Source organism: Beta vulgaris, chromosome 1 (assembly GCF_026745355.1).
Source record: "Beta vulgaris subsp. vulgaris cultivar EL10 chromosome 1, EL10.2, whole genome shotgun sequence".
In the NCBI taxonomy this organism is placed as follows: Eukaryota; Viridiplantae; Streptophyta; class Magnoliopsida; order Caryophyllales; family Amaranthaceae; genus Beta; species Beta vulgaris.
Genome location: NC_079202.1, coordinates 8,989,320 through 9,011,838, shown reverse-complemented (window position 1 = coordinate 9,011,838; position 22,519 = coordinate 8,989,320).

Below are 22,519 nucleotides of genomic sequence, written 5' to 3'. Positions count from 1 at the left end.
TTAAAGTTTAAACTGTGAATAGTAAACACTATGCAAATGTTGCACTTATTTAGAAACGGAGGAAGTATATCATAACCAGCAACAATAATAACGAGTAGACGATAAATTCCAAGCTTTATATAAATGATTTATTATTATAAGCATTGTGATTAATATATAAGTTTGTAAATAGCTATGATGATAATGAGTATAATAATAAACATTAAACGATGATGATGATAATAATAATAATACAAATAATAACAGTAATAGTAACAATGCCAACAATAGCAATAGTAATACAAATAAGAACAGTAATACTAACAATAACAATATAAATACTAATAGTAATAGTAGCAACCATGCTAGCAATAACAATAACAGACATAATGATGTATGTATTATATTGTGACTATATATGATAAAGTATAAACAAACTATTTTATCAATATATTTAATCATTTTAGTATAAAATTAGTATCAAAATAATTGTAAAACCAATCTAATACTCTATTGATTATAAATTAGTATAACGACCATTGATATATTATAATATTATAACAAATGACAATCACATTCATATGTTTACAACGACGGTTAATATTAGGTCTAACTGATTATAACGAGGACTCATAGGTTGCATAATACTAATACTAATACTAATACTAATAATAATAATAATAATAATAATAATAATAATAATAATAATAATAATAATAATAATGATAATAAATAACAATAAAAAAATTATACTCCCAAATCATTCTCCCCAATTAAAGCTAACCATAACTTATTAAAAAGTAAAATTAATAAGTTAATTGTTAACAAGTAACAACCATAAGTAAATTAATTAGTTAACAAGTATTTACTAGTTATTAGATAGTAACTTGTTAACAAGCATATACTCATATAGTAACTTAACATTTAGTCAGTTACTCGATTTTTCCCTTTTCTTTATAAGTTATAAGATTATTTAAGTTAATTGTCTTTATGTTATACTATAGTTTAATACTAGTATAATGCTTATGATCTTCTCTTAACTTTGCATATATATGTGACTATAATATTTTATCAATAGGCTTAAATATTTTAGTATGATATAATAATATTGGAACCATTTTAGCCAATATGCGAATGATTATTAATGAGTATCAACTCTTAATATGCTCTAATAGTATAATTAACGATAATAATAATGAGTATTATATATTAACCATGCATATACGATCAATTGAATTTATATAAAATATAAATGACTCGATTATGGTAAGCATTATGATTCGAAATAATAATATTAACAATAACAACAACAACAATGATAATGATGATTGATGATGATGATGATGATGATGATGATGATGATGATGATGATGATGATGATAATAATAATAATAATAACAAATTGTTAATTGGTTATTCAATAATGTTTTTTGCTATAATCCATAAGCATTATCATTTCTCAAATCTCATTGGCCAAAAAACAAACATACGAATCCTAAATTTTAGTCTTTGATTTGTAAAAGAGCAATATCTTGTTGATCCAACGACCGAAAATGATCCATTCTCCCCTTATTTTTCAGAAACCCTCACTTATCATCTCTTTCTATCCTAACCGTTAGATCTAATCCAACGGTTGAAACCCCCCCCCCCCTTATAAAAACAAACCTCTGAAATGAAACCCTAAAGTTAACCAAACTCTCTCATACTCGATCTGCCTCTCAAACTCTTAGTTTTCACTCTCTTCACACTAGATCTTGTCGGAAAACAAAAAAAATCCGCCATTGTTTCTCTCTCTCCTTTATCGATTGTTTATCTCTGGTTTGTTTAATTTCCTTTTTTTGTTTTTTTTTTGTTATATGCAAGATGTCTGGTTTTTTAAATTTTTTTTTATCTTTTTTGTTTTATGTAAGATGTCTGTTTTTTTAATTTCCTTTTTTGATCTTTTTTGTTTCAAGTAAGATGTAAGATTTTATAATTTCCTTTTTTTGATTTTTTTGTTTTATGTAAGATGTCTGATTTTTTTTATTGTTTGAGTCTCGAATGTGATGATGAAAAATCCGAAAATTTGTGAAATTGTCGAACATTCATGTGAAGTTGTTTAATATGTTTGAATGAACAATATAAAAAGTTGTTTAACATTTAACATTCTCTATTCTTGTTTATCAAATTATTACATCAAAGTTTGGAACATAGAAAATGGAGATGTGCCCTTGTTTATCAAATTATTGACATCAAAGTTTAGAACGAGAAGAAAACCTCTGAGTTAACCTTCTCCATATAAAATTATTTCTGTTGCGAAAACAGTGGAATGGCAAATTCCACTGTTAAGCACATTGAAGTCCACCTGACATGCATTCAATGCATGGGTGAGTTTTTCTTGCCAGTTGCTGCAATTGTTGATTTCTGTAAAATACACAGTAAAGTTTGTATCTATAAATACTGTCATTTGTAAGAAGTGAATACACTCAATTCATATACAATACTCTTATGATAAATTCCTTTCAATAACATTCCTTCTATATATATTTCTCACAACACGTTATCAGCACGAGTGTTCTACCGAAAAAAAGTTTAGAAGGTATCTTTAAAATCTTTACATCCATTATGTTTTAAGTTTTAATTTTTATTTTCTCCAAGCCTAACTCTTTACTATCCGAACATGGATCAACAAAGCAACGGGATTAACATTGTTCCACACAATGTCTTTGTCTCGGGTGTTTATCTTTGGATAGAGCGAAACAATGTGCCATTCACTACCAACCCAGCGAAGGGAATTGTAATATAGCCCCGACCCAGTAACCTTAATAACGGTAGAAATACCATACCAGAGAAAACCCACAAACCCCTGTTCCCAACACCAATAATAACCCTCTTATACAACCAACTGAAAATCAACCTCCGCCAAGTCATAAAAGAGACATAGATGAACAAGAAGAAACTAGTAGTAAACGTCACCATACTGCTAACGCATGAAACAAATAATTTGATAATAACGCCACCTTCATGGAGGGAAAGGACATTATATTTACGTTATTTTATTTGCTCTTGAACCGCCTATATGGACAGGTTAATTTTTTTTTTAATTGCCACCTATATGGACAACCTAGTGAAGTGATACAATTATTATCTCTTATTTGTGCAATAATGTTGTATGTATGCAGGGAACAAGCATTCAAAACACTATTATATATTATTGTCTCTAATCTTCTATTTTTTTTTTGTATTTGTAGTTACATATATTATATTACCAATTTACCAACGTGCTCTAATATATATTTGTCAATATTAAAATTTTATTGCGTTGTATATTTTTGACTGTAGATGAACTGCACAGTTAGGGATAACCCTCTATAAAAGCGGATTACCCATCCCCATTTTCACCACACATCCCTTATCTTCTTCCAATTTTTTTTCCTCTAAACCCACAAATTTTTTTTTGCTCTTCTTCCTCAACCTTCCGGCCACCATGTTTAACGGTGACAACAACCGTCCTCCACCCTCATCTTCTTCTTTTGAAGAGGATTTTAGAAAAATAAGACTTATTTCTTATAGCCCGTTTCTTTTTCCTCCTCATGGCATTAATGATATATCTCCTAATACTTCCTCTGTTTCTTTTTACTCGCTACATTTCTCATTTCACGGACTCCTAGACAATTTTTGGAGAAGAGAGAGGTAGAGAGTAAAAAGAAAAGGGACCCATGTGGGAGGAGAGAGATAGAGAGAGATAGAGAGAGTTTATTGCCCAAAAAACAAGTGTAGCAAGTAATGTGAAACTTCCCATAATGAAAAGTGTAGCGAGTAAAAAGAAACGGAGGAAGTACATAAGTAGGAGACAAAATTTTTCCCCCAGAAGAATGACAAAAATGCACATAAATATCAATTTTTTTTGTCTTTAAGTGCATTTTAGGAAGTTTTTTTTTTTCACTTGTTGTATTTTGTTTCTATTTTTGGTATTTTTTTTGTTTTTTTTTTTTTTTTTTTTTATTGTACGCTATTTTAGTTTTTTTTGTTTGTATTATTTATTATAATAATAATGATATAAATCAGGGGAGATAATATATATATGTGATTTATCATCATTACTAATTTAAATATTTACCTTTGTAGTCAAAAGAATGGGAGATCTAGTGAAAAGACAAATTTAACATACTAGATCTATCTGGGCAAAAGTTTTTAGAATGGACGGTGGACGCCCAAATGAATTTAAAGGCCCAAGTACTGGAACATACAATTAAAGATGTGACAACCCAACAAGGGGATACAATTACATCAGCCGCATCAGTTAAAATTGCGACTGTACAAGAAAAGGCAAAAGCCTTAGTCCTCCTAAGACATCATTTACATGAAAGTTTAAAAAGTGAATATCTACTTGTGGATGATCCAAAAGAACTATGGAATAGCCTAAATGAAAGATATGGGCATCACAAAAATGTGCTTCTCCAAAGGCACATTATGACTGGACCAATTGAGGTTCCAGGATTTTAAAACGTCAGTGATTACAATTCAACATTGTTTAGAATTGTATCATTAGATTAATAGTGATCACCCATCCACAAAGAGCAAATGATAAACAAAACACTCTCCACTTTCCACGCTTCTTATATTTTGGCAGAACAATACAGGTTCAGAGCTTTCAAAAAGTACTCTGATTAATCTAGTACTACTTGTGGTAACAAAATAATGATCTTTTGCTGAAAAATCATAATTTTAGACCTACGGGGTCTTCAGCCACCCATGAGATATATGTAATAGAAAGCTCTAATCCACCAGAAGCAAATGCTATACATAGGGCTGGACGCAATACTTACAACGATTGTAGGAGAGGACGTGGTAATTACTGTGCCCGAGGGCGTGGACGTGATAGAGGCCGATATTCCCCAAGAAATAATAATTTTAAACATTCTGTTAAATTTGGGGACAATCATCTGAAAATCAGAGGCAGACGTCCTATAAAGGAAATTATACTTGCCACAAATGTGGCATGACTGGACATTAGGGCCGCACATGTCGTACTGCCAAACATTTGGTAGAGCTATATTAGGCTTCAATAAAAAAAAAAAATGCTGAAGCAAACTTTGTTAATGAAGCTACTACATCCATGCCCAACCTTAATGTTTCAGATTTTTTAATGGATGATGCTGAAGCAGAAAACAACTTTGTTTAGATAACAATCCATTAATGTACTTAGTTTATTTTAATTGCTTCAATATTCACTTTCATGTATTCGTTCCTTGATTATTAATAAAATATGTATTTTTCTTATACTGATAATCGTATTTACTATTTATGAAGATATGAATTCATCAGAAGTTGGAACCAAAGAACAATGTCTTCTGGACAGTGGGACAACACACACCATATTGAAAAATAAAGAGTATTTTTCAAAACTTACAATATTCCAAGCAAATGCTAGTACAATCTCTGGGACAACCAAGTTAATTGAATGCTTTGGAAAAGCTTGCATTATATTTCCAAATGGGACAAAATTGATAATCGATGACGCATTATATTCGAGTAAATCTCGAAGGAACCTCATAAGTTTCAAAGATGTACGTCAAAATGGTTACCATTTGGAAACAATGACCGTGAAAAAAGAGGAATTCATATGCCTCACGGCAGAGAAATACGGCAAGAAATACATCTATGAAAAATTGCCAGCAATTTCCTCGGGACTATATCGCATAGATATACGTCCGATTGAAATTAATATGATATCTAACCAGAAGTTAGATAACAGAAAATCATTAACTCTATGGCATGACCGATTAGGCCATCCTGACACAGGAATGATGTATAGAATCATTGAAAACTCAAATGGACACACTATAAAGAATGTCAAAAGTCCTCGGTCAAATGAATTAACATGCTCTGCATGCTCACTTGGCAAATTGATAATCAGATCATCTATAAATAAGATTGCCACTGAATCTCCAACGTTTTTAGAAAGAAATTAAGGAGATATTTGTGGGCTTATTCACCCTACATGCGGACCATTTTGCTATTTCATGGTATTAATTGATGCATCTACTCGATGGTCACATGTGAGCCTTTTGCCAAGCAGAAATGTTGCATTTGCAAAACTTTTGGCTCAAATAATTCGATTAAGAACTCAATTCCCAGATCATACCATAAAAAGAATAAGATTAGACATACTGGGGAATTTACATCCCAAACATTTAATGACTATTGCATGTATATTGGGATTATTGTTGAGTACCCTGTACCTCATGTACATACACAAAATGGTCTTGCTGAATCATTAATCAAGAGACTACAATTAATTGCAAGACCATTAATAATGAGGTCAAAATTGCCCTCCACTACTTGGGGTCATGCTATATTACATGCAGCAGCATTGATAAGATTGAGGCCGACAACCTATCACAAATTCTCCCCGTTACAATTAGTATCAGGTCGAGAACTGAATATCTCACATTTGAGAATTTTTGGGTGCGCTGTACATGTACCTATTGCTCCGCCCCAACGTACTAAAATGAGTCCACAAAGAAGGATGGGAATATATTTTGGATTTAAATCTCCATCGATTATCAAATATTTAGAGCCAACAACTAGTGATTTATTTACGGCTCGATTTGCGGACTGTCATTTTAATGAGTCAGTATTCCCATCCTTAGGGGGAGAGAAAGCGGACCCAGAAAATATAAAATCGAAAATTACATGGAACGCATCGCAAATGTCGTTTATGGACTCGAGAACAAATTCATGTGAACAAGAAGTCAAGAAAATTGTTCGTCTGCAAAGTATTGCAAACCAATTGCCAGATGCATTAACATATACTAAGAAAGTGACAAAGTCACGTGTACCTACTACGAATGCTCCGGAACGGATTGAAATTCTTAATGACAATAAGGCCATTATTGAAAATGAGTCAATAGCATGTCGAAAACGTGGCAGACCACCCGATTCTAAAGATTCAAAACCGAGAAAAATGAAAAGGCAAGGTGAGATAACGAACGAAATTAATATAAATCCTCCAACGGAGCATGATGAAATCCATAATGAAAACAAAAATGAGGACAAACGTGTTCCAGAAGAAAAAGAACATGAAAGCATAGACAACAATGAAACTTCAATTAATTATGTTTCTACAAAGAGACAATGGAATCGAAAAGATGTTGTCTTGAATGAAATTTTTGCTTACTCGATAGCGGTTGAAATGACATACGATGAAAATGATATAGAACCAAATACAGTTGATGAATGTCGCCGCAGAAAAGATTGGCCAAAATGGAAAGAAGCAATTCAAGCAGAATTGAAGCACTTGAAAACGTGAAGTATTCGGTCAAATAACCCAAATACCAAAAGGTTAAAACCAGTTGGGTACAAATGGGTATTCGTGAGAAAACGAAATGAGAAAAATGAGGTTACTAGATATAAGGCAAGATTAGTACCCAAGCTTCTCGCAAATGACAGGGATTGATTATGATGAACATATTCTCCAGTAGTCGATGCAACTACACTAAGATTTCTGGTAAGTTTATCAGTTTCGAAAGGATTGCAAATGAGATTGATGGATGTAGTGACCGCATATTTGTATGGCTCACTTGACACATATATTTACATGAAAGTTCCCGATGGACTAAAACTACCAGAAAATCACATGCCCAAAGAAATGTTTTCAATAAAATTGAAAAACTCATTCTATGGGTTAAAACAATCTAGAAGAATGTGGTATAATCGTCTTAGTGAATACCTATTGAAAGAAGGATTCAAAATAATTAAATTAGCCCTTGTGTTTTCATTAAGCGATCTAAATCAGGATTCGCCATCATTGTTGTATATATCGATGATTTGAACATTATCAGAACTCCTAGAGAACTTGAAGCGACTGCAAAGTACTTGATGAAAGAATTTGAGATGAAAGATCTCGCGAAGACAAAATTTTGCCTTGGCCTGCAAATGGAACATCTAAGAAATGGGATTTTTGTCCATCAATCAAACTATACAAAAATTCTAAAACGATTTTTCATGGACAAAGCCCACCCAATAAGTTCTCCAATGGTAGTGCGTTCTCTGAATGAGAAAGATGATCCATTCAGACCACGAGAAGAAAACGAAGAAATTCTTGGCCTTGAAGTACCATATCTAAGTGCAATTGGTGCCTTAATGTACATGGCTAACAATACTCAACCTGGCATAGCTTTTTCAGTAAACTTGTTAGCTAGATACAACAATGCACCAACAAAGAGACATTGGAATGGAGTCACACACTTATTACGTTATCTTCGAGGAACACAAGATCTTGGACTATTCTATCAGTCGAAACCAAATGTGTAACTCATTGGATATGCAGATGCTGGGTACCTATCAGATCCACAAAAGGCTAAGTCTCAATCCGGGTATCTATTCACTTATGGAGGTACTGTAATATCTTAGAAATCCACGAAGCAGACTTTGACGGCCACATCATCAAATCATGTAGAATTAATTGCTCTTTATGAAGCTGGAAGGGAATGTGTATGGCTAAGGTCAATGATCAAGAATATCCAAGAAGAATGTGGGATGGAAACAATAACAACAAATCCAACTATCATCTACGAAGACAATATTGCATGCATCACCCAAGTAAGCGAAGGGTACATCAAAGGAGACAGAACTAAACTTTTATCACCAAAGCTCTTCTTCACCCATGACTTCCAAAAGGAAGGGACGATAAACATCCAACAGATCCAATCATGTGAGAATCTTGCAGATTTATTTACGAATCCCTTACAGCGAAGAAATTTGAAGAATTAGTCCGAAAAATTGGAATGCATCATCTTCGTGATGTATGCTAGATTCAGGGGGAGTATTATATGCACTGCACTCTTTTTTCCTTCGATCAGGTTTTTATCCCATCGGGTTTTTCCTGACAAGGTTTTTAATGAGGCAGTTAATTTTAAGCATATAAGGATATATAATAGTTGTACTTATTTCCCTAGTTATGGATTTTTTTCCACAGGGATTTTCCTAACATATTTTTAAATAGGACAACGTCTATTATGAGTTATCAGTGGACATTTAAGGGGGAGTGTTGCGAAAACAGTGGAATGGCAAATTTCACTGTTAAGCACAGTGAATTCCACCTGACATGCATTCAATGCATGGGTGAGTTTTTCTTGCCGGTTGTTGCAATTGTTGATTTTTGTAAAATACACAATAAAGTTTGTATCTATAAATACTGTCATTTGTAAGAAGTGAATACACTCAACTCATATACAATACTCTTATGATAAATTCCTTTCAGTAACATTCCTTCGATATATATTTCTCATAACAGTTTCGTTGTATATATTTTCTTTTTTAGTAAATTCATGCTATATATAATATACTGGTTTTAATGTTAAACTTTATTAGGTTTTTTTTTGCTTTTGTTGGTGTGGTGCTTGTGGGATGGTTTTGTGCTTATGGGCTACTGTTGTGCTGTGCTTGTGGGCTACTGTTGTGCTGTGCTTGTGGGCTGCTGCTGTTGTGCTTGTAGATTGAGATTAACAACTCTAAAATAGAACTTAATCTAGTTTTTCTAGATAATGAGCAATGTAGTAGAATAATATATTTAATAATTTATTTGTATGCGTATATTAGTTGGAGATTAATATGTTATTAATAGCTATTGTTTTATTCACTATCATAAATATTTGTCTCCACTCTTCTTTACATTATATAGCTTCTCACTTGATTTAATATATATTTTCATTAAGTTTATGAAACTTTAAACAAGTACTACCTCCGTTTCCTAAAGATCTTCCTTGTTACTGTTACCACAGATACCAATGAGAATCAACTTGTGTGGGGTGTTTGGTGGGTAAAGTAGGAGAGAGAAAGGGGATAAGATAAATAAATAAATAAAAAAGGATTGAAGTAGGAGAGAGAAAGAGAGTAAAATTGAATTAATAATATAATGGTGGACCATATGATAAGGACATGTGAGGGTAAAAGGGAAAAAAATCCAAATAAGGAATAAAGTAAAAGTGGGAAGATCTTTTGGAAACACACTTAAACGGAAAGAGGGAAAATCTTTAGAAAACGGAGGGAGTACATAGCACATATGAAATTAAGAGAGCTTATAGTAATCATACAGCATATGTTAAAAACAACAATTGTATTCTTAAAATATCCTAAAACAAGTACATGATTTTCAAAGTTTAAGCCTTAAATTGAGAATGTAATTTAATTTTTTATCTAATTAATTATTCAATGTAAGCAATCTTATAAATTAACATATTTATATAATTTTGTAGATATAGAAAAATAATTGAATTTTAGAAATTTTATTGAGTTTAGTCATCCAAATAAGTTGGTTTGAAAAATTGGATCAAACCAGGCAGATCTTATTGTATCTAATTTAATCGAATTCTAGTGAATTCGGGTCAGTCATAAACAAATCAGGTTGAACCAGGTATTTATTGGGCATAATCGGGTTTCGGGTTAAGGTCAGGTTCGGGTTTGAATGCAAGTCAATGTGGTCAGGTCAGAATATACTCTTGCTCGGTGCCAGTCAAGTTTGGGTGATTTCAGGTTAGGTTTCGGTCAAGTATGTGGACTGACCCTCACAGGTCGAACCAGGTTCAACTCAGGGCATTATCAGGTTGACCTACTGGTCAGATTAGTTTTTGACACCACTGAAGTCGGGTGGGGACGGGTCGCCCACTAAAGATTGTCCATTTGTCATGTTGGGCAGGGGCAATTTTTTGTGCCGAGAGTTCGCTTTTTTGGGCAAAAAATAACGGGGTTTAAGGCAAAAATTAGTCGAGATTAAAATTTCTAAAAAGTCATTTGTAGGTTGTCCAAAACATGCCCTTTACCAAAAAGAATCAGGTCGGGCCTAATATTTGGTCGAATAATTTATCCAAGGTCAGACATTTTTTAGGTCGGGTCGGGATCACTTTGATCAGCTCTAAATTAAAGTTAATACGAAATATATTCATGTAAAAACAAATACATTCCCGTGCCTTTTATATACATTTATATACTTACTTTTTTTCATAGCAAATTAAAGTTTATCAATTTTGATCCTAGAATAATGTTAAACTTGTTCTATTATTTTATCCATATTTAGTTTTTAAAAGTTCAACTTTTGCATATTTTTACAGTATAGAGCAAAAAATTATCAGAAGTTTGATTTACCGAAGTGACAAACCAACTAAGAGTTTAGATTAGAATGAAAAGACTAATTATGATTGTATAAAAATTCTTGTGTTAATTTTGTAAAATTGAAATCGAAAAAGAGAGATGAGAGAGAGGGGCAATCTAGAGAGAGAAACCCTGTGTATCAATGGCAGACAGTGACCAAAAAGAAACCAAAAAGCAACCCAACCCAAGCTCTTCGTACCTGTTACGTAAAATTCCTCCCCCTCCAAATTTCTAGTACTGAAATTGCAAGAATGTTTAAGCCACATGGCCGAGTCGAATCTGTCTACATCCCCATGTCTGATGGCCAAAAAAAACACAAATCTGCTTTTGTTCAGTTCCTATATCCCCAATCCTTAAAGACAGCCATTCGAGATGAAAATGGAAGAAAACTTGATTCCCACCGAATCACGGTACACCCTGCAAAATACGACAAACCACTCCCATATCAATATAGGTTCCCAAACTCTGACCCTCCTCCTCCCCCACCAAAAATTACCCCCTCCATGAAAGACAACCCAGAACAACAAAACAACAACAAGAGAGATTTTCGCTCATATAGGGATGTCACCCAACCTCCAACAGCACCCCCACCTTCAACCCCAAACGTAACCCAAATTAACCCTTGCGTGCCCATCCAACACTCTCTTCCTTTTGAAAGCCAACCTTCCCCCCCTCTGGAGAATCTAACCTCACCAAAGCTCTCTTCATTCAGATTAATGAGCTCACGAGTATTCGGGGAAGATATGGAAAATGTAAGACAAAACTTAGGTTCAATTGAGATTGAAGGAGACTATGTAGCAGCCCTGAAGGGGAAAAGATGTGTGGACCAAGAAGAAATGCTTAAAAGAAGTGCCATTGCTATCTCCATGTCCTCCCAATCATCAAGCATGATATTAGACAATATCTTGTCCCAGGGAGTAAACTGCCTTTCCATTAAATCAATGGGAGGGGTAATGCATCTCATAATCTTTGACACTTTTGAGGATAAAAAAGCCATAATGGAAAGCAATTGGCTTGATCAATGGTTCATAACGGTTAGAAATGTCAATGACCACTCCTCTACCTTATGGAGGGAAACATGGCTGAAAATTTACGGCATGCCAATAACAGCTTGGGGTTATGAAAACTTTTACAATGTTGGATGTATTTTTGGTCGAGTTCTATCAGTCAATTACAAGGAGTTTGATTGCGCTTATGTCTTGGTGATTACAGACTGCTTATCTGAAATAAATGGGAAAGTGGCCATAGATATTGATGATAATACGTTTCCCATCTTTGTCTCAGAAAACAAAGGTCAATGGGAACTGCCCAAATCATGCAATCCACCAATCACTAAGCCTGCCAAGGCCACGATACTATCCGACAATGAGGATGGCCTGAACTCTCCAATGGCTGCAAAATCAGATGATGCACAGAAAATTCAAACAGACTCACGTGAGGAAGATGACCACTCATTACCCAATAATGCCACTCCTGGGTCCACGCCACAAAAAATCATTGAACAGCCAACAAAACCTCCTTTCCATAAAACCTCTCCTTCCCAAAAAAAACCTTTCCACTCCCCTGACATGAGTCATAATGGCCACAATAACTTTCGACATACCTCACCTACACTACTCCCCAGGTTGGAAATTGCGGCGGAGTCTGACAACCACTCAACAGAAAACCAATCCAATATACCAAAGAAACCTGGCCCACAAAAACAGCTGTTCTCCAAATCTCCCACGCCTAACTCTCAGGCCCACTTCCTTTCCCTTACTCCACCAAAACCTAAGCCCACACACCAGTCTCCTCAGACAATAAAACACATCCCAACTTATAACAAGTATGGGCCCCTTATCAGAAATCCAAAAAATGCTTCCTCATCCTCAATTACACTGGGCTCGTCCTCTTGCTCTAGTCCAGTCTTCCCTCCGGGATTTGAAGACAGCATTCCACCTCATACCAAGCTCGCCCAATTGAGAAAAAGAAAGAAAAAACTGGAGAGAAAAAGAAAACTCAAAATGATCTCATCTTCCCCCCATCAAGTGCTATCCAGTGACATCCCAGCTTCCAATATGGGCTATATAAGGGTGGATGATATTATCCAAATGGCAGATTTACCGGGCCTCTCCTTCGACGAATCCAAGGATGAATTAAGGTACCGAATCCAGTTAATTCTCAATGGCCAAAAGAAAGATTGGGCCGCGCATCAATTGTAAGTTTCCCCTCGTCTCTTACAATTTCTCACATTACAAATTTGAAATGATCATAATTTCCTGGAATGTTAGAGGCCTCAGTGCCAAAATAAAAAAAAGCTCTCTTAGAAAACTGATCAATGCTCATGACCCAAAACTCATTTTCATTCAAGAAACAAAACTAGAAGTCATTAATCCCAGAACAATAAACTCCATATGGAGGACAGCAAACGTTGACTGGATCTTCTCTCCCTCTAATGGGAACTCAGGTGGGTTACTAATAATGTGGAGAACTGATTATTTTGTGATTGAATCACACAATGCTGAAAAAAACTGGATTGCCATAGTAGGAACTATTCCATCTATGAACTTTAAAGGCTTTCTCATAAATGTCTATAACCCCTGTGATCGGGAAGATAAGGCTGTAGTATGGAATGAATTGGCAGCCTTCCATGAGGCTACTAAACCCCCATGTCTGGTGTTAGGGGATTTTAATGAAATCCTTGATCCTAGCGAAAGGGGAAGCGGACATGTTTCACAAATGGGAATTAATGACTTCAAAAATTTCATAGACAAGACACAGCTCACCGAAATCCCAGCAAAAAACGGATGGTTCACTTGGTTTAGGGGGAATGCGAAAAGCAAGCTAGATCGTCTTCTAGTCAATGCCGAATGGATTTTAACCTTCCCTACCTTACAAGTCTCAATTCAGAAAAGAAGTATATCCGATCATTGTCCCCTTCTAATTCAATCCAGCGATGTTAATTGGGGTGCAAAGCCTTTCCGATTCCAGAACTGTTGGCTAACCCATCCGGGATGTATGAGAATTATTCAAGAAGTATGGCAAAGTTCTCCCTCGATGAATTTCATCGAGAAACTGAAGGAGATCAAAGTAAGGCTGAAAGAGTGGAATAAACATGAGTTCGGCAACATTGATCAAAAAATCACAGTCTACGAAGACATAATTTATGAATTTGACCTAGCCTCGAACTCCAGAAATCTCACAGAAGATGAATTGGCTGAAAGGAGAGAAGCCCAGACGAATCTGTGGACTTGGCTTAAAAGGAAGGAAATATTTTGGGCCCAAAATTCGAGGGCCAAGTGGTTAAAAGAGGGTGATCAAAACACAAGATACTTCCATGCTTTAGCCTCTATCCGAAAAAGAAAAAATGCTTTAACTTCCTTATCTATTAATGGTGTTGTCATTAATGATCCTGCAGGTATTAGAGATGAAGCAGTATCTTTCTTCTCAAATATATTCACAGAAAAATACCCCCAAAGACCTGTTTTCACCGGCCTTGAGTTTAAAAAGTTATCACCCGAGCAATCTTCCTCTCTCGTTGCTCAATTCACTCACAGAGAGATAGACGAGGATGTTAGATCGTGCAACGCACAAAAGGCCCCGGGGCCGGATGGTTATAGCTTCAGTTTCATCAAAGAAGCATGGGAGACAATCAAATATGACGTGTATAAAATTGTGGAAGAATTCTTTTCTACCAGCCGACTCCCAAAGGGATCAAAGGCGGCGTTTTTTGCTTTGATAGCTAAATGCGACAATCCGGAAGGTTTCAAGGATTTCCGCCCTATAAGCATGGTAGGATGCATATACAAAATAATCGCAAAGCTACTATCCACAAGGCTGCAACGAGTGATGGATTGTCTTATTGGGCCTCATCAATCATCTTTCATAGCGGGCCGTCAAATCTTAGATGGTGCCCTGATTGCAGGAGAACTTATTGATACATGCAGAAAAAAAAAGATAAAAGCTACCATTCTCAAACTGGACTTCCACAAAGCTTTCGACAGTGTAGCATGGAGCTTTCTTGAGTGGATTATGATTCAAATGGGGTTCCCTCGGCTATGGATCTCTTGGATCTTATCTTGTGTCTCGAGTGCCGCCGCCTCCATTCTAATAAATGGATCACCCACAAAACCCTTCAAACTCCACCGTGGTTTGAGACAAGGTGATCCCCTCTCACCTTTCCTCTTCAATTTGATAGTTGAGACACTTAGTCTGGTCATACAAAAAGCCACAAATCAGGGTCTATGGGAAGGTGTAGAGATCTCTCGAGGGGGATCAAAGATAACTCATTTGCAATATGCGGACGACACAGTAATATTTTGCCCACCTGTTATTGATCACCTCCTTAATATAAAAAAGATGCTCATCTTATTCCAACTGGCTTCGGGCCTCCAGGTAAACTTTCATAAGAGTTCCCTTCATGGCATACATACGGAGGACTCGTGGTTACGCTCTGCAGCGAGAGCTTTGCTTTGTAAGGTGGGTGGCTTTCCCTTCTCATACCTCGGGCTACCGTTAGGCGGCTGCTCATCCAGATTGTCTACATGGGACCCTATATTAAAAAAAATAGAAGGAAAACTATCAACTTGGAAGGGAAGTTTACTGTCAATGGCTGGGAGATTGACTTTGATAAAAGCCTCTATTTCAAGTCTTCCGATGTATTACATGTCTTTGTTTCCGATACCTAAGGGTATCATTGATAAAATAAATAAGTTACAACGGCAGTTTCTGTGGAGCGGAAATTCGGGGAAAACGGTTCTGGCCCTAGCCTCGTGGGATTTATTAGAACTGCCAAAAATATTCGGAGGACTTGGGTGTAGCAGTTTACTTAACAGGAATCTCTCACTTCTTTTCAAGTGGATATGGAGATATCTCCACGAACCACATGCTCTTTGGCACAAAATCATTACCGAAAAGTATGGTTACTCTCATATCTTCACCCATCATAATCTAAACATACCTTCTCAAGGGGGCCCTTGGAAGGGCATCTGCGCGTCGATCCTAAAACACCCGATCACAAAAGATCTACTTCAATCCAGCATCATAAGGAGGACCGGGGAATGGTCAAACTGCTCTATTTTGGCTAGATCACTGGGCGGGTGAGGGTCCCTTCAGCATTTGCTTCCCCCGACTCTTCTCTATAGCTCATAACCCCCAAGCAACTATCTCCTCATGCGGGGTTTGGGAAGAAGGGTCATGGATCTGGAAACTTACTTGGGGGCGCACTCTTCGTCCGAGAGATGTTGAAGAATGGCGAAAAATGGAATCCATCCTAAATCAGGTATGTTTATCAACTGAGGCAGAAGATTCTTTCTCTTGGACTTTCTCCAAAGAGGGAGACTTTTCAGTTAAATCGCTAAGTATGGAGCTTGCCAAATCCTCTCCACTGGTTGACTCTCAAATCACCAACTGGAAGAAAATATGAAAGGGAATTATCCCTCCAAAAGTTGAACTTTTTACGTGGCTCGCTTTGCGTGGGAAGCTGAATACAAAATCTAAGCTGGCCTGTATGAACATAATACCCGCGGATGCTACCCTTTGTGTCCTATGCCAAAGCCATTTAGAAACCTCAAACCACTTATTTTTACATTGTCCATTTGCTAGAATCATTTGGAATTGGTGGTTAGAAGTATGGGATGTGAATTGGGTGTTCCCATGTCTTCTTTATGAGGCCTTTGACCAATGGCACATCTACGGGGTTTCTACTTTTCTGAAAAAAGTCTGGGGTGCCATTTTCCCCATTACTATGTGGTCGATTTGGAAAGAGCGCAACTCAAAAATTTTCAGAAATACATCTTGCTCACATAATCAAGTCCAAGATCTTATTCTAACAAGGCTCAGTTGGTGGATTAAAGGGTGGGGGTCTTCCTTCCCTTATTCTTGTAACGAGATCATAAGAAATCCTCGTTCTCTTTCTTGGTGTGAAGCTCGGCCGTTTGCGGTAATGTTGCAGCCCAATCCTGATGCTCATTGGTCCCCCCCGCCACTTGACTTCATCAAGTGGAATGTGGATGCCTCGATGAATCCCACCTTTCCAATGTCTGCAATTGGGGGTGTTTTGAGGAATGACAGGGGCCAGTTGATGTGCGTGTTCTCTAGCCCGATCCCGCTGATTGAGATCAACTCGGCAGAAATAATGGCAATTTATAGAGCTGTCCAAATCACAATGGCATATGAAAATTTGAAGAATGTGAAAATAATGATCGAATCGGACTCCGCAAATGCAGTAAGATGGTGTAATGAAGATTTGGGGGACCATGGAATCTCAATTTCCAGCTGAATTTCATTCGGAACGCTAGAAAAAATTGGAGGGCGCTGGAAATCATTCACAAAGGAAGGAGCTCCAACGTGGTGGCAGATATATTGGCAAAGCAAGGCTTGCGCAGAGATGCAGAATTTTTGGCCTGGTTATGATATCGCCTCATCCAATGAAAGCCCATAATACAGCCTGGCTCCCATCTACAGCCCAATCCTCCGCGTCCCAGCTCAGATGTGCCCTATAAGATAAGTTTTAGACCTGCTCAAGTAGTACTGTCAATCATGTAAAAATATGAATAGTGATTGTATTTTGTAAGACTTTTCTGTTTTTTTTTTCTCAAAGCTCAGCTTTTGTACTGCTTGTATGATGTATTTGGATGAAGGCGTAGTTCTTTCCGCTAAATCGGGTGTACCTAGTACTATAAAAGTTTTCCTTTCTGAAGGGTATACCTGATTTATTGATAGAAGGTTCTATCTGCCTTTTTGATATTAATGAAAACAATTCCAAATTATCAAAAAAAAAAAAAAAATTTTGTAAAATTGAAAATATAAAATGTATCTTGAACAAAGGTTAACAACAAATGTTTAATACTATTAAATTGACTTCCAGAAACTCCAAGCATACAATCATATATAAAGTTCCACAAAAAATATATCTTAGATTGGTATTTGGTACTCGAAGCTCAGAAAGGGTTTCTTTGGTACTAGAAATTTCTTATGATTGGATTCCAACAATTTTCTTATGTTACTAAAAAAGTACTCTAACTATACCAAGCACTTTCAAAAGTTGCTACCGATACTAAGATATGTTAAGTTGCTATTACAACGTGTTTATTCTAACTTCATACATTTAGAGGTGTCATTTTCCACGCAAATTTGGTTTTGGGTTGATATTTATAGTGTCAGGCTGAAACAAGTTACGTTGAAACGAGTAGAAATTATGGGTAAGTCCGCTCTTAACATAATATGTAATGTTTAATTCACCTCAATGCGATTTGGTATTTAGAAGGATTTTCGGGTCCAGGTTCGGGTTAATTATTCGAAACATATCGTTCTTGGACTGGGTCATAATCAGGTCCGATCCGGGTTGACTTCAGGTCTTAATCAGTTCCTCGTTATCTTTAGTCCAATCACGTTCGATTAGGGTTGAAATTCTGATCCAACCCTATTGGGTTTGAATCATATTCGAGTCATATCATTCTTAGAATCGAGTCCATATATTTGTTTCAAGTCGGATCATATTTTTTGAGTTATTTTCGATCAAGTCTTTTTCGGTTTCTTAAATTTCGTATGAGGCCCTAGCAATACACTTGGAGCTTATTCTTCATTAAGATGTGTTTTAATATGGTTAAATTTAATAATTATAATTTATTGAGAAGTAATAATTTACTAGTTTTATGTACGATAGTTATATATACAAAAATATATTTGAAACACTAATGTAATCTTTCTGTTTCTTTACGAGATGAGTGATTATACGACCTTGTAATTATATAGTAGTGTACTTTATTGATGTTGTCAACTATTAATATTTCGAATCAAATTGATCATATGCGAGGATATTTTAAAGGAAATTCCCCAAAAAAATTAGAATAATTCTATCATATCCTTAATTATATATGGTTTTATGCATGTGACAATTAACTTTGTACAAATGGACAAAAGTTTCCAATGTGATGTTGCTTGGATAATACGAGACTTTTGTCTTGTTGCTTGAGATATCATCTATGATTCTATTCTTCCCCTCAAAAAGAGGTATAATCTATTCTTAAACATGCGCCAAAACCTATCCTTTGTCGTCTCTCCCCTCACCGGAGAATCCGTTACGGCATTGATCTTACCAAGGTACCATCTAATCTTCGCTAAATAATTAATCATTAACTGATAAGGCAAATGGTGGAGTAGGTACAAATTACCAACAAAAGCAATGATACTAACTAGTAACCACAGTATTATTATTTAAATATATATCCATGATCAAAAGATCATATAAAGTATAAAGAGATAGGCCATTATCTCAAGCAGATAAGGGCACTGAAAGACGATAATATATGATTGCCACGAACTTGCAATAGTATAATGTATATGGTACCACAATTAATCACTCAGGTTGCAGTTTCCAGCTCAAATAGTGACACAACTTCAATCCAAGGCCTATTTAAATGGCACTATGGACCAAGGTAACTAAAAACAATATTCCCTCTTCTAAAATAATAGAAGAAAAAAGCACTTGGTATTTTGGATTGCTTCTAATAGAGTACTAATAATACATACCTACATTCACCTCACAAAATCAAAGGATACATACCTAAATATAGGTGTGTATACTGTAGTTAAGATATATATTATATACCTATTACAATGATAGACACACTAAGAAGATGAGTCTTAACTCTTAATTATCTTTCATATAGTTCAAAACCTAGGCCTTCGACGCATGTCTTTTAACTTCTTAGGACAATTTTTAAAAAACTGATTCTCCTTGTTCGTTCATCATTCATGTCATAGCCGATGGGTGATGTGTCCCTCCAAAGTCTCCACAAACCTTACGTCTGTGGCTGACACATAACATTTTTGTCAAAGAACCAACTCAATCAAAAGGTTAAGCTGATGGTTGGAGTATCAGTAATAATTTAATTTTCTATTATGCCCCCCTTACACGAGAACATCAATTGGGCTTGAAGTGTGGATGCAGCACAAGCCTCCCTCATACCTAGTGCCAAATATCTATACTAATATATTAAAGGGCGTTCCTAAGAACGTCATTCAATAACATTTTATTCACGTCTTTCTCATATAGTAAAAATAAAGAATTGTTGACATGAAGATTCGAACCCACAATCTCAAGTATGAAATAAAGAGATCCAACCATTACTCCACCATACCATTATTGTTTTTTCAATCAAAATTAATAATGATATATGAATGGAAAACTTTTAAAATCTATATAATGAATGAGATAACTTATTCAAATGAAAATGAGATGGCTAATTTAACTACTACTAAATTGTAGCATAGAGAAAACCCGGAGTATCGCGCGGGCCCATATACTAGTTCCACTTAGAAAAGAGGGATGGATGCCATTTGAACCAGTGACAACTCAACCAAAAGTTTGAGCTAATGATTGGAGTCATAGGAATAGTTTTATACGCTATCAATCTTTTGTGCCTTCAACTTTGATGTCTAAGTCATGTCACGCTACGCCTTCTTCATTGTTGTTGTAATCACATGCTTCTTTGCCCCCATTGCTCAGATCTCCTTGGTTAGATCTAGTTGCTCATAGGTATTAGTTTTTTTTCCGTTTTGTTTCCCCTCAGCTATACTTAGCTGACATAGTCACTAAAGGTCTTATCGATCAATATTTTGAGTCGTTAGAGTCCAATATGCTCATGGATACCACTACAAACGCAACATTCCATTCATTTTGAAAGATAGGGATAGACCTTTTTAAGCTAATAATGAGAGTGTGTTAACTTTTTTATTTGGTCTTTTATTGTGTTTTGCCTAATTGTTTTTGGGTGCTTCCAATTTGCAAGAATGAGGGAAGTGGGTAGGCCACTATTTTAGTCCTCATCTTCAAAAGCTTGTCTCATCTCTTTGGTGTTTCACGCCTTAAGCAATGATAAACTACAACATAAAGCACAAAAGTAGAGCGGAAGATAAAGGATGAAATATCTTCAATAGTACTCATTCGACTTTTGCTAAACTCGAAAAGTTAGATTACGGAAACACGCTACGGAAATCGTATCCAAAGGGGCAAAAGCCGCAAAGGAGATAAACCATCCACATGATTTATTGTCTGTCCACATATTCCTACAAAGGAGCCAATCAGCCAATGAAGCTTAAGTTTATAAGGTTTTTCATAGATAATATTTAACAAGTATACTTATTTTTTAGTAAAAAGTAATATTTTTTTAAATAGCTACCCACCTCTTATATATGAACAAAAAAATATTTAATACACTTAGATATACACTAGTAATTAAAGAGTAAAGTGATGTTCTAAAGAACACATGAAACGACTTTAGTGTAGACATGCTTGATCTTACAAACTAGGAATCACGTCACCCTAGCCCATAATATAGCCCAGGCCTGGTCCTGACAATTTATGGGCCCATGCCAAGATGAAACATAGGGACCCTTTAATTCTAATGGTATCATTAGTAAATTTTGATTTTTGCATAGTACATATTATTACGAATAAAATAATTTGACAATATAATATCTATTTTTATTTTTTTGGTCAACTTTTGATGAAAAATCGACGAAGTTATAAAAAAATCTATGGAAATGTAGGAAATTTTATAAAGAGGATATAAAATGTGTTTTGTGATTGAAGCTCATAATTTATACGAATTTTTTGGAAATGTAGGGAATTTTGTAAAGAGGACATACAAGGAGTAATATGTACATCTCATACGACTCAATTGGAGTTAGTAATTTAAAAATCAACTAACTTAGCTCGAAAAAGGTCTCTGATTCAAGACTTAATTTTGAAGTTCAAAAACTACCTAAAAATTTCGACTAATAAGTCAGCCAATGGAGAGAAATAATATTGCTATTTACTCATTTTTTTTTCATGAAACTATAAGAAAGTAGTAATAGGAGAATATCAAAATCAGGAATCCATTTTAGAAAATCGAAATGCCCTGTTAGGTGATTGAAATATATTAAATGCTTGGGGGTATATTAGTTACGGTACATTATTTTCCTAATATATGGGTAAAAGTAAAGTTGTCGAGGGAAGTCAAAATAAAATAGTAATGCTAGGACGCCTAGCCCCTAGGAGAGAGAAGTGGCAGTAATATTTCTCATTGTGCATGACACCTAGAGCCTAGAGTATGTTAAAAATTTTATCTTTTTATGCTTTGGACATTTTCACTTGTAATACTTCGATCCAGGTTCCTCCAAAGAGATGAAAGTAATATTTTCAATTTTGGGCCCTTTTAGAATTTGGGCCCTAGGCAGTCCCCTCTTGCCACCCCAAAGGTCAGGCCTATTCTAGCTCGTTGGTGTAGTCTCAATAGGATGTTTTTGCTTTAAGTTGTTTTTTTTTTTCCTGATTATACATTTTCTAGATGTCAAAAAATATAAAATATAAATATAAACAAACAAAAAATTTGACAAACCCCAATTACCTCTAAATTTACAAGTAGTATCACCAAAACAA